The following is a 13,772-nucleotide window of genomic DNA, read 5'->3' as shown; positions in this document are numbered from 1 at the left end:
TCCATGCAACTTTAATATGTGACGAACAAACATACGTACAATCATAGAATAAATGTATGGGTGAGTGAGTGCAGAGAAATGAGTATATTTACTGAAACGATCTATCATAACCATTATTAACATTTTATGCTCGGAAGGGGGAAGCCCGTGGATGAAGTGCATTAATAGATTAAATCAAACCTTCAAGAGAAACATGCGGGATTGCAATAAGTCAAGAGGGGTGATGGTCTCATCTTTTATACGTGTTGATCAGTATTACATTCGGTCACGTATTTTCAAGTGGCTCATTTAATACTTTTCCAATAAAAATTGGTCGATATCAGTTTGTAAAATGGTAAGAATCTGGAGTGACTCCTTTATTGGGAAAATATGAAATTTGTGAGAAATTTTACTACACCAATTGAAATTAGCAAGAACAACAATTCAATCCTTATAACACAAAACAACAATTCAATCCTTATAACACAAAACATCGTTATCTAGGGAATAGTGAGGGATAATTGTAAGGTTAAGATATAATTTATCGTGGATGGTGCAAAGATCACAGGTCTTGTGAATAATCAACCACAATTTCTATAAGAACTAAATATATAGGTTATGACATCATGTGAAATTAAGCATATTCACTTTGACAAGAGAGAATGTCAACTGTATTTTTCTTGCTAGGATGGTAGAGTATCTCATAGTCGTACCTAATTAATTTCATAAGCCACTTAAGTTGTTCCAAGGTCGTTAATCGTTACTCCATAAAATATTTGAGGGTTCGATAATACATAAGGATTTTAAAATGGTGCCCCAACCAGCCTAGCTTCCACTTCGAAATAACAAAATGATAGTCAATATCTTTTTATAATGAATGGATAAGGTGAGGTGGCGGCTAGATAATACTTTATTAAGGCAAGCTAGAAGACAACTAATTTGCATGAGGATGGCCTCGATATCAGATCTTGAAGCATTACACTCTAAAATAAATTCTTAAGAGAAATTAAATTAAGTCAAGACTGAGGTGGGAGTAAGCATTTGTTTGCGAGTTTCAAAAGAAGTCTCAGCCTCATGTTGCCAATGAAATGAATCATTCCAAAGCATATTTTCTCATGGTGCTATAATTTGTTAATGGTCCCTAACAAATTTGTGATAATATCTAGTTAGAGGTTTAGAAAACTCTGAAGTGCTTTAAGGAAGATGAGTTTTGGTTATAGCCACATTCCATCGATATTTGAGGGGTCAACCTAAATACCATCACTAGAAGTAACATGGCCAAAATATTCGAATGATGTTTAGGTAAACAAGCATTCTTTGCACTTAACAAAAAGTTGATTAGAGTGAAAGAGCTGAAAAATAGGTGTACGTCGATCTAGATTATATGTAAAACTAGTGCTATAGATAAGTATATCGTCAAAGAATACTAAAATAAAGCGTAGTAGAAAGGGATGAAATATTTTAGTGATAAGGCTCTAAAAAATTGCTGAAGCATTCGACAAGCCAAAGGGTATAATGAAGAACTTATAGTGGGTCTCATGTGTTCGAAAAGCTATATTTGGTATATCGATTCGGCTACCAAAATTTGATGGTAATATGAGTGCAAGTTAAAAAAATAAAATAACAGCCCTATATAACTCATCAAATAGTTCATCAATAAGTAGAATAGGGTAATGATACTTGACTGTACTCCCTTAAAGGCATCGTAGTCTATACACATGTGCTAGGATCTATCTTTTTTTCTCGACAAGCAAAACAGGAGAAGAAATGGACTAGTATTAGGCTGGATAATACTTGAATCATACATTTAACATACTAACTTTTCGATCTAATTTTTAAAAAATGAGGATATTGGTATGGTATGACATTTATAGGTGCACTGACTAGGAGAAGTGGAATGTGGTGATCATGACTTCTAAAGTAAGGAAACAATAGATGGATATATATGGGCATCAAGGTCAGCTTTAGATTATAACAGGCACACAAAAATGCATCAGCGTTGCCAAGAGAAAGGCTGATGAAATTCGCCTGAATCCTTCACAGTGTTGAAAATGGAAGCAACGCAAGTCAATTGGATTGATTTCTTTCCCAAGTGAAATTGCATTTTTAGATCCTTAAAATTTCAATTAATTCCAAGTGACTTGAGCCATTCGGCACCAGAACTACATTGTAATTGCAAATGAATAAGAGAAAAAGCTACTAATAAATTTATAGCCTTATATAAATAATATGATTTATGACAAGATCTCAAATTGTGCACGATACTACCGTTAGAAACAATAACCTTAATGAGATCATTAAAAGTTACTAGATATCCTCAATGCTTAACTATGGTCAGATGTAAGAAATTATGAGTGGCCCCTGAGTCAACCATTTTCATTACTGGTTATTTCTTAATATGTTCGGAAAGTCGCATTATGTTGAAATTTTAAGTACCAATAGGGCATACAAAGAAATTTTCATCATGGGAGCATCATGGTTTTTCAAGCCAGGCTTGGATTCCAAACTATCACCAGCCTCTAGTAGCAACAGCTAAGGATGTTTGCAACGGTACCTTGGTTGAATACTTATTGCAGACATAATCCCCTCTACCTATATTCATGTTGTTCATCCAGGATGAATCGACGGACACCAGAGGGTATATTAAGAAGGTTTAAAGTCAACTGGGGTGATGGAAGGGGGAGCTTGGAGGATGGCACATGTAGGGTTTTATTAGTGGAAGATTGAGGAGATAAAGGTGAGAAGGAACATAGAGGTTGTGCCTAGAGAGGTGATTGTCGATTAATCAAAGCAATGATCGCAATAATACTCTTCTTGGTGCCTAGCTATGGTGTGGGCATGAAGAAACAAGATTGGATTGAGGAGCTTTCTGTTATGTTTGATATCTTCGTTAAGTTTGGAAATATAATGTCGAATAAAGAAAGCTTCTGATTTTATTTGGGATCGATTAGCCAAGTGTTCAAACTTAGCCTAATATTCTCATACCATTATTGTATGTTGGAGCTTAGCTAATAATCCTTTCGGATCTTCATCCTTAGAAGTGTCGAAGCAATTACACAAGGGTGGAGTGAATGCACCCCAAGTAGGAGGCCTAATGGTCTTGCTCAACCATTGATACTAAGGTATGTCCTCACAATCCACATTGACTAAGAGATCCTCAAGTGTGCCATTGAGACACTGAAACTGTTGGGAACCAAAAACCCACCCTGTAGGGTCTGTGCCATCGAAAGTAAAATAGGATTGGATGCTCTTGAAAACCAACAAATTGAGCAGAGGATAATGGAGGACGATTCTTGAGATGTGAACGATGGGGAGGGCCTTGATCAGGAGTAGGTAGTGGCACAACTCGATCAAGCACAGGTAGTGGCACGCCTCGATCAGGAGTAGGTAATGGCACGCCTCGATCATGAGCAGGTAGTGACACATATTGTATCCATGTAGCCAAGATCTCTTGGATCTTCAAAATAACTTCTATTAACTCGGTGACTTGTGCATACAAATTGATGACACTATCACAGATAGTAGCAAGATCATTCCGAATTTTATTAACTTCATTATTAACCAGGACATTATATTTTTCAAAAGAGGACATGGCTGTAGGATGAGGAAGCTCTGATACTAAAATGATAAATCCTGGTTAGAAGTTACTTTTATTTATTATCTAACTATCCAACTATGTATGCAGTAAAGAAAAGTAATTATCCTCTTGCTTTCTAATCAAACAAATACACACACACACACACACACACACACACACACACACACACACATATATATATATATAAGATTGTTCTTTAAAAACTCTCATAGCTTGGACTCTATATACGACCATACTGACTCTATATAAAACTATCCAACAACTCTCTTAATATAATTTTGACTATATCTAAGGCAATACATATCCGTATAGGACTTTTATCCAACACTCTCCTCATATAACTTGACTCTACGTAATCTCTTTATATGTAAAGATCATTATTGACAATTAAGAAAATCTAAGGAAACTTGACACATATCATTGAGCATTGTAACACTATTCCCTGATAATTATAGTTATCTTAACTCAATTTTGGATTATTGCAAGTACCTCACATCCCTTATAATATTAAAGGTCCTTTGACACTCTTAAAAATCTTGAATTTTGGTTTCAAGAAAGTTCAAAATTGAATATTTTCATTACTTTTCAATTTTAAAGAAGACTTTTAGCTTTTAAAATATAGGATTTTAGGGTAATCTTTAATTGTTATAACTACCACGCGTTATATAATGTCTTAAATCTATCTATAACAGGGTTTGTTGATGACATTGATAGACCACTCAATTCTATCGAGTAGACGTTGATGCCATCAATAGATGCTCGATCCCATCGAGAAAATTTAAAAAAATCCTTGTTGATTGCTGAACAGTTTGGAGGTTGCTACTTGATGACATTGAGTGTGGTCTTCAATGTCTGTTGATGCCATTGAAGGTAACATCAAAGGCAAGCGCATAATTGTGAAAGTGTGTGATTTGTTTTCTATTTCAGTAGTAATAGTAGTAGTAGTAGTAGTAGAGAGAGAGAGAGAGAGAGAGAGAGAGAGAGAGAGAGAGAGAGAGAGTGTGTGTGTGTACCGGGTGTAATTGGGATTAGGGTATTAATTAAGTTCTTTGAACGTATTTAAGGTTTTGAGAGGGATTTTAAAGGAAAAGTATTTGGATGTTTTTTTTCTTAGGGTTTTGATTAGTAAGATTTTTATATATTGTAATTTCGTTTTCATAGTGATTATCGCTATGCCGTAGTTTTTTTTTTAAATGGTTTTTCACGTAAATTCGGATGGAGCTATACTACACATGTTATAAAGTAATGCATTATCCTTACAACGCAGATGGCCTAGACGGCCTACACACAACAAGTACAGGCCTATCAATGGGCCCTAGGGAGAGTTGTAATGTGGACGTTTAACCAACATTTAAACGTGTAATGTGGACGTCAAACCAACATTGCTCCCAAGGCACGACTGTCATAAACATCATTACATAGACTATGTTGGGATTGCACATTGCAATGGACCTTAGGTATATCCTATTGGGCTTTCAATACATCAAATGGGTCGTATCACATGGGCCTTACATTCATCAAATGGGCCGCATCAATGGGCCGCACCAATGGGCCTTATGTGCATTGCAATGGGCCATAACCCATGGGCCTTAGAATGCTTCAAGTGGGCCTAATCTCATGGGCCTTATGTGTATCAAATGGGCCTCGCCAATTGGGCCCCATATGTACATCAAATGGGCCTCAACCCATAGGCCCCAATACATTTTAATGGGCCTTAAACCATGGGCCCCTAATACATCAAATGGGCCTCGACCCATGGGCCTTACATATATATCAAAGTGGGCCTCAACCATGGGCCACAAGTAAACTGAGATGGGCCTTACATATATATCAAAGTGGGCCTCAATCATGGGCCACAAGTAAACTGAGATGGGCCTCCCATCAGCAGTAAATTATATATAATATAATATAATATATATATATATATATATATATATATATATATATATATATATATATATATATATATATATATATATATATATAATATACACACACTTACACACCCACACACGCACGCACAAGATCACACCCACCGTCCAAGACGATGGGGTTAAAATACCAACATCACAGTGGGCTCCACCGTCCAGGCGTACGGTGGAAATAAAACACATGAATCACAATGGGCTCCATGTGGGGCCCACCATAATGTTTATACCCCATCCAACCCATTGATAAGGTCAAGTAGACCTAGATGAAGGGTGAAAACAAATTTCACCCTGATCCAAAACTTCTGTGGACCCTCTTGAAGGACACCGTTCAATCTCACTGTTTAATATGAAGTGGGCCACCTGAGCCTTAGATCAGGCTGATTTTTGGAGTGGGCCTACGTCAGGGAGTGGCCCACCCTATGAACGGTTTAGATGACAGATAAACATCAAGGTGGGGCCCACGGCTATAGCCGTGGGTGGCTGTATGTCCGCCCAGCGCGCCCGGGCGCTGGTGCGCAGGCAGCGCCTGCTGCTCTCTGACATAGCAGCAGCAGCTGCTGTGATGTTTTTTTTTTTTGATTTATAGTTTTTTGGTGGTTTTCACAGGTGGGGTCCACATCTAGACAATCCACTCCATCCAATGGTCCTCCATGGCTCAAAACAAGCAAAACAAGCCCAATATTGGGCATATTTCAGCGTATAATAATATCAGGGAAGGCTTCAATGGTGAAAACCACCATTTGATATGGTGTGGCTCGCCAGAACCTCGGATTGACTTTGTTTTTTGGTTCAACGCCTGAAATGAGGTTGAGAAGGGAATGGACGGCGTGGATTGAATACATGCATCAAGGGGGGGCCTACATGAATGAACCACCCCATTTGGAAACAAGCTAACACATTTTTTTTTCTTTTCTTCCAGTGACGTCCAGCGTCCCTGGACGTTGCACATGCACGGAGGCCTTGCTCAAGTGGGCCACCTTATGATGAATGGTGTGTGTACAACACCTAAAAGGTGGGCCCCACTTCTAGATATTTTGGATAAAAATACATACCTCGTGGAGGAGTCCATCCAAGTGGGCCACACAACCATACCATAATCTCACAAAGAAAAAGAAATAGAGAGGAAGAGAGAGAGATAGAGAGAGAGAGATAGGGAGTGGGACACGCGTGATGGAGGGACCCCGGCACTATGGGCCCTCCCTTGCACTAAATCATACATCAAGTGGGTCCCATTACATGTGGGCCCATTAAATTGAAATCCAATGGTGGAGATCCCTTCTCCATTAAAATAGACGGTCTAGATGACCCTAGGTATGCAAGGAAAATAAACATGATGATGGGATCCATGAAGAATGGCCCCATCATGGAATGATCATGATGATCCAAGTGGGCCATCGGCCACATCTTAGGGTCCAAAGTGAGATCCAAACCATTGATCGGTTGGCCTCACTTGGCCCATCAAAAAAAAGATTAAAACTACCCTATCAAAGCACCCCACCGCTTGATCTTCTTGCTCCATTGGCTTCCTTAGCTCCTTATGCTTCTCTTTGATGGAGGAAGATGAGAAATGGATGGCTAGGATGGGAGATCTAGGGATGGAAAGGTGGGCCTCACATGTGCATTTTTCTCTCCATGGAATGGCTTAGACGTGAGGAGCTCTTGGGTTGCTTAGATTCATTTGAAAATGAAGGAGAGAGAGAGAGTTGTAAAGAGAGAGAGAGAGAGAGATGGGTGATGTGTGATGTGTACTTGACATGATGGGATTGATGGGTTGATTGATTGATGTGACATCTTGTAGAGATTCTCTCGAAATTCGCACGCGCGGCGTTTTTCTCGCACCGAACGCTGGCCCACATCTCCTAGCCAGAGCATCGCATCAGCGCGCGAGTCGTGGCATCGGAACCGCGGCGACGATGCGGTCGCCAAGGTACAAGTCCTGGGTTGAGTTGACTCAGGTTGATGGCATGAGAATCAGGGTTGCGCGCAAATACTAGTTAAGGGTCGAAGGTTGCCGGAATTCGACCGGGAAGACCGCGGAAGTCTATGGAATGGTACGGTCCAGGATACGGGGCTTACAATTTTCATGTTAGAGTGACCATGTTGAAATAATTTAGTTACACACTCACTACGGTGGGCCCACATGTCTCCAACTATGAGACGGGTGAACATGTCAATTACTTAGATATGAAGGTGCTAACTGATTGTCTCTTTGTTAAGGGGGGGTTTGCAACAAATCTTTAAAATAGAAAGGAGGTATCAAGCTCATCTTGCTAAAATTAGAGATGAACGGTTGGTATTGAAATTTAATAACCTGTTTCGGTTAATATTGAAAACCAATGGTTAAATTGGATTGATATCAAAGATGAACATCCTACTTTGCCTAAAATTAAGGATGAATTATCTGATTGGGTGGATAATCAACTACCCCTTTGGGTTAGTATTGATGATCAATGGTTTGATGGTGGAGATGAAAGACCAAACAGATCCAATCAAATTGTTCATATTTAAAATCGATCCAATCATCTTCAATATTAGCTCAATTGGATTGTTGATCATCAATGTCGGCCCAATCAAACCGTTCATCTTTAATATCGGTCTAATATGGCTATTCATCTTTAATAACGTTCCGATCAAACCATTTAAATTTTGACATTGATCCAATCAAACCAATCGTTTTCAATATCGGTCCAATCAAACCATTCATTTATCTTCAATATTGATCCAATTGAACTACGGATCTTCATTTTTTAACTGATGGACCAATATCAGTCCAATTGGACCGTTCATCACATGGCCCACCTAATGAGGATTATTTTATCCACCGTTACATTCTAATTTAAGCTATTGATGGCATGAAAGTCCTTTGAATTTGTGTGTCTATACATTTTAGTAGAGCTTTACACAAGTCAAGTTAGCTCGGTCAGCTTGCTCGATTCAACTTGAAAAAGCTCGTCTCTCCTCAGCTCGAAGTTAGATTCGGACCGAGTCAACTAGTTTTTGGAGCTTGAAAAAATTTCGAGCCGAGTTCAAGCTTGCTTGAGCTCGACTCGACTTAGATTGAACCTCAACTCGAATTAACATGGATCTAATTAGATTAGTGACTTGATTATTTTGATATGGATGTTGCTCACCAAGTGTTTGATGAAATGACTCAATGAAGTGTTGGTGAGGAAAGAATGTATATGTTGGGTGTTTGATTTTGATGTTACTTGATGGGTGTTTGATTTTTATTTTCTTTTCTTTTTAATTTTGATGGTACATGCTGGGTGTTTGATTTTTTTTTTTTTTATTTACACTGCACGTGCAAGTGTTTAATGAAATACAAGTAAAATGTCGTTATCCATTTGCATTTTATGATAAATTTAAAATGCATTTTAGGTGTTTGATAACATGCTGTACAAGCTCGAACTCGGCTTGAATTGGCACAAGATGTTGACCGAACCGAGCGGAGTTAGCCAGAGAGCTCCAGAAATGATAGGGCTGGCCAGATAGGCTCGAGAACTGAGTAGGGCCGAGTTTGAGCTGGGGTTAGCTACTGGTCGAGTTCAACCCGTGTACAGCTCTGCTTTTCAGTACTGTCCACCTAGCTAGAGGCTGATAATGAATACTGCAGCAAAGGACTATTTGTGGCCCACCGAATTAATACAATACAAAGAATGGACGGCTCATCGAAGTTTCAGTTGTTTGTGTGGCCCATATGTAATGATTGGAACAATTCATCTGACCGGGCCCGTACACAAGTCAGGTGTGGACCCAGCGTCCTAAAATCCTAACGGACACGATTCATCTGACAGGATCCGTACATAAGTCATCTGATGGGGCCCACATTGGTTGTGAGATGCACCGTAATCCATCCAGATTAGGAAGCCATCCAATCTTTCACCACTTTCCATGTATATATGCATGCCGCCAATGGAGGGTCAACATTTTCCTATTTGGAAATTTGCAAGGCATGCACTTTGATCAATGGTCTGGATCACTGAGAAACGGGCCCCACTTGCTGGAAAAGGCACATCAGGACTCTACTAATCCTCATACTTAGATGGGCCCCATCAGATGAATGGTCCTGATCACTAGCAAACCACCAGTTCAATGGAGTGGCGAGCTACAACCTTCTCCTTTAGAAGCCGCGTGTGTGGAGGAGATTCATCCGACGTGCATCCAATTCACTCACACACGGCCAAGATGGAATATGTTTGAGAAATCTGGGCCACACATGCCAGGTTGCTATCAGGAACTTGTTTTGTTCAAAAGTACAGTCTGGCCCACTCATCAGGCGTCCTACACCGTTGATGTTGAATATGGGCTACTTGAGGTATTATTACTAACCATCCATTTTCATCATTAAAGCGTGTCATACTCAATCATTATTGCAGCGTGTAATACCTAATCATTAAATGAATTTATGAGGATGATCTTTCCATTGGTCTGAAAATCTAAACATGCTTTCTTCATGTGAATTGCACGTGCTCCCCACCCACTCATCGTCTTTCTCTACGTAGACCCCACCATGCGGTTTGGCTAGTGACCCAACACTATCTAGATAGATGATGTCAAAGCTCTGTAGGATCCAACACGATTTATGTGTTCTATCCACGCGGTCCATCAAAATTTTTAGCTTATTTTAGTACATAATCCGAAAAATGAGGCAGATCCAAAACTCAGGTGGACCACACCACAGGAAATAGTGCGGATTGAATGCTTATTGTTGAAAACATTTTAGGGGGCACAAAAGTTTTGAATCAAGCTGATATTTGTGTTTTCCCTTCATCCAAATCCGTGTGACAGATTGGATGGAAAATAAACATTACAGTGGGCCTTAGAAAGTTTTTAACCATGGATGTTCAATTAATACTGTTTTCCTGTGGTGTGGTCCACCTGTGATTTGGATCTACCTCATTTTTGGGCTCATGATCTAAAATAATATGAAAAAATAGATGGCCGGCGTGGATAAAACATATACAAAATGGTGGGGCCCACAGATCCTCGTATTGACTGTACCTGCGTGGGCAAAATCATAACTACATGTGCTAGAGATGGTCGTACTCCTCTCTCTCTCTCTCACTCTGTCTCTCTCTCTCCATCCATGTGAATTGTACGTGCTTCCCGAGTAGTCCACATGCACCCACTCATCTTCTTCTTTTTTATCTCTCTCTCTCTCTCTCCCCCCCTGTGAATAGTACGTGCTCCCTTTTAAGACTAGCCCACAAGCACCCACTCATCATAGGGGCCACTGTAATGTTTATCTTCCATCCAATCTGTTGATAAGGTCAAAACAAACTAGATGAAAGGAAAATACTCAATATCAGCTTGATCCAAAACTTTTGTGGCCCATTATTTCCTGTGTGGTCCACCTGAGATTTCTGCCTATTTTTTGCTCCTGCCCTCAAATGAGCAGGAAAAATTGATGGATGGAATGGATTTATAACACACACATCAAGGTGCACCAACGGTTGCGATCTGACTGAATCTGCTCCCCCTTAAACAGATGTTGTAAACGATTCCAGGTCAACCTGATGAATGACTCGACTCAGATCTCTGAAACATGTGCTCTCCACCAGGATCTTTGACACGTATGTGCTCCGACCCTCATTGAATCATGACCTAGATCTATATAGGTAGGCACTCAGGAACTGTACACGTGGCATGCACAGGTCAAGGTAAACCGATGAAATTGTTGGGCCCACCATTGTTAACTCACAAGCCCAAAATCTTATTGGCTAAATAATGGATGGCATAGATCCACTTTGGCCATTGGCGCTGCAGCTAGTCAGGTGGCTACATGTCGTTGCTATGTGGGCCTACTATGATGTATGTGTTTTTTCCATGCCTTCCATCCATTTTCCATATCATTTTAGGACTGACTTCAAAAAACGAAGCAGATCTGAATCTCATGTGAACCACACCACATGAAAGTAGTAGTAATTGAATGTCCACCATTAGAAACCTCCTTGGAGCTTACAGTGTTGTTTACTAGACATCTAACCCGTTGATTATGTCATATTGACCTGGAAGAAGGAAAAATTAGAATGAGGCGGAGCCAAAGAACGATCGTACTCATCGCAGACAATAGTAAGACAATGACACCCACCGTTGAAACCTTTGTAGGGCACACCATGATGTTTACCTGAAATGAACTTATTCATAAATTCACACATATGGATTTTAAAAGAAAAGAAAAGAAAAAAAAAACATGAGATCCAACCTATTCATGAGTTCACACAAATACTCGAAGGAAAAACACAAATATTACTTTCACCGAAATCATCTGTAGGTCAAAATGTTTTTAATTATAGGCTTTTAATCTCCATTAATGTTCTCTATGGCGGGCTCACTTTAGCTTTAGATCTGCCTCATTATTTAGCTCATACTCTAAAATGACCTCTCCAAATGAATAAACGGTCCGAATGATACACATGCATGAGAGTAAGTCCCACGTAACTTGGTGATGTCACTTTGATACAGCTCCACCAATCAAACCACTTCACATCACGAGGCGCTGCTCAGTACTTAATCTAAGTCCATCTTACTTTCATTAACATACAATTTTAATTTTAATATTGATTGGCTAAACAACCTTAATCCCTGATTCGCGGACAAATAGAGAGAGGACAATTGGGTATATATATATATATATATATATATAAACTGTCCAATGAATGTTTGCTGATGTGAAAGTCAGATAAATAAATAAGTTTAATATTCGGTCCGTGATACATCTATACTGGTTGGATTGTTTAATTTGACTACTTATAGGCGACGTGTACAATTTTGAAGTGCTTGCGTATTATCCTCGCAACCTTTCAGAGCATCGCTCCTGACGTGCCAATCACATCAATGGTGCATGCATCAGTGCCATCAATATCTCTCTGACACTCTTCTACCAGCCACGTGGTGGTCCTGACCGTTTATTTAGAAGTTTCCTATGCGTATGTTACCTTTACGAGATTTTCACCATGTAAATGAAAGTAAATTGAAAACTTTGATTTTAACTCACTTTGTATGGAAAATAAGAATTATGGGCAATAATATTTTTTTAACGTATGGATCATCTATAGCAGGAAGTTCTGCATGAACGGTGTAGATCACTACTTGATTAGGCAGAAGTGGCGTAAAAGATTGTGAGATCTTATGCCAACGGCCTTTGTTAAATCTGAAATCTGAAGCTGAATCTGAAACCTGAATATGAAATCTGAAGTCAAAAAACTTATTTGGTAATTATGGCTGAAGTCTGAAAATTAAGTACTGAATTTGAAACAATCTGTTTGTTAACAAATATCTAAAATATCTGAAGTATGTTAATTTGACATATTTGTCCCTATTTTCTATTTAGATATATTTTACATTATAAAGAAATTATTTTTTATTAAATGAAAATAAAATTATTCCATTTAATTCAAATAAACTACGGTATGGTGCCATAAATCCTTTGTTGTGAGTGTAAACATCATCAAGTAGATAATATTTATCTATGTAAGACCCGTGTCCTAATCCGTACTGTTCCGTTGGCTTCCGCGGTCATTCCGGTCAAATTCCGGCAACCTTCGCACCGTATCCGGCGTTTGCGCACGATCCTAAGCCAGGTCCCGCACATCGACATCTGCTAGATCCGAAACCTATGTCTTGGCGACCGCGTCGTCGCCGCGGTTCCAACGCCGTAACTTGCGCATCGAACCGATACCCAGGCAAGAAGATGTCGATCTGCGTTTATTCCGAAGAAACACCGCGCGTTGCGGATTTTGAGGGAATCTTTACACAATTAGTTTCATCAATCAACCATTAATGCAACCATACCTCAAGTACTACAACCCATTCCCTCATTTTTCAAAAGTCTACCCTCTTTCCACCTCACCACTCCTCTTTTTCCAAATTTCAACCACAACCATACCACCTTTACAAAATTTCAACCCAACCCATCACCCATCACACCTCACCCATCCATATCACCCCTCTCTCTCTCTCTCTCTCTCTCTCTCATTTCTCAAATCTCCAAGCAACTCAAGCCTCTCAAACGTCCAAGCTTTCATCTCCCTCCCAAGTGTGGTCCACATTCTCATCTTCCATCTCAACCATCTAAACCCCATCAACCTCCATCAAAGTTGAAGCTAAGGAGCATTGGAGTCTAAGGGACCAAGAAGAAGGAAGATAAGGTGGGTGATTTGTCATTATTTTAAATTTTAGGGCCCACTTATTGGTGGGACCCATTTGGATGTATGTGATTTAATCAAGAGGGCCCATAGTGGCGGGGTTCCTCTATCTCACCG

This window comes from Magnolia sinica, chromosome 15 (genome assembly GCF_029962835.1).
Source record: "Magnolia sinica isolate HGM2019 chromosome 15, MsV1, whole genome shotgun sequence".
NCBI classification, from domain to species: Eukaryota; Viridiplantae; Streptophyta; class Magnoliopsida; order Magnoliales; family Magnoliaceae; genus Magnolia; species Magnolia sinica.
The sequence above is the reverse complement of the archived record's forward strand: the minus strand, read 5'-3'. Positions refer to the sequence as shown.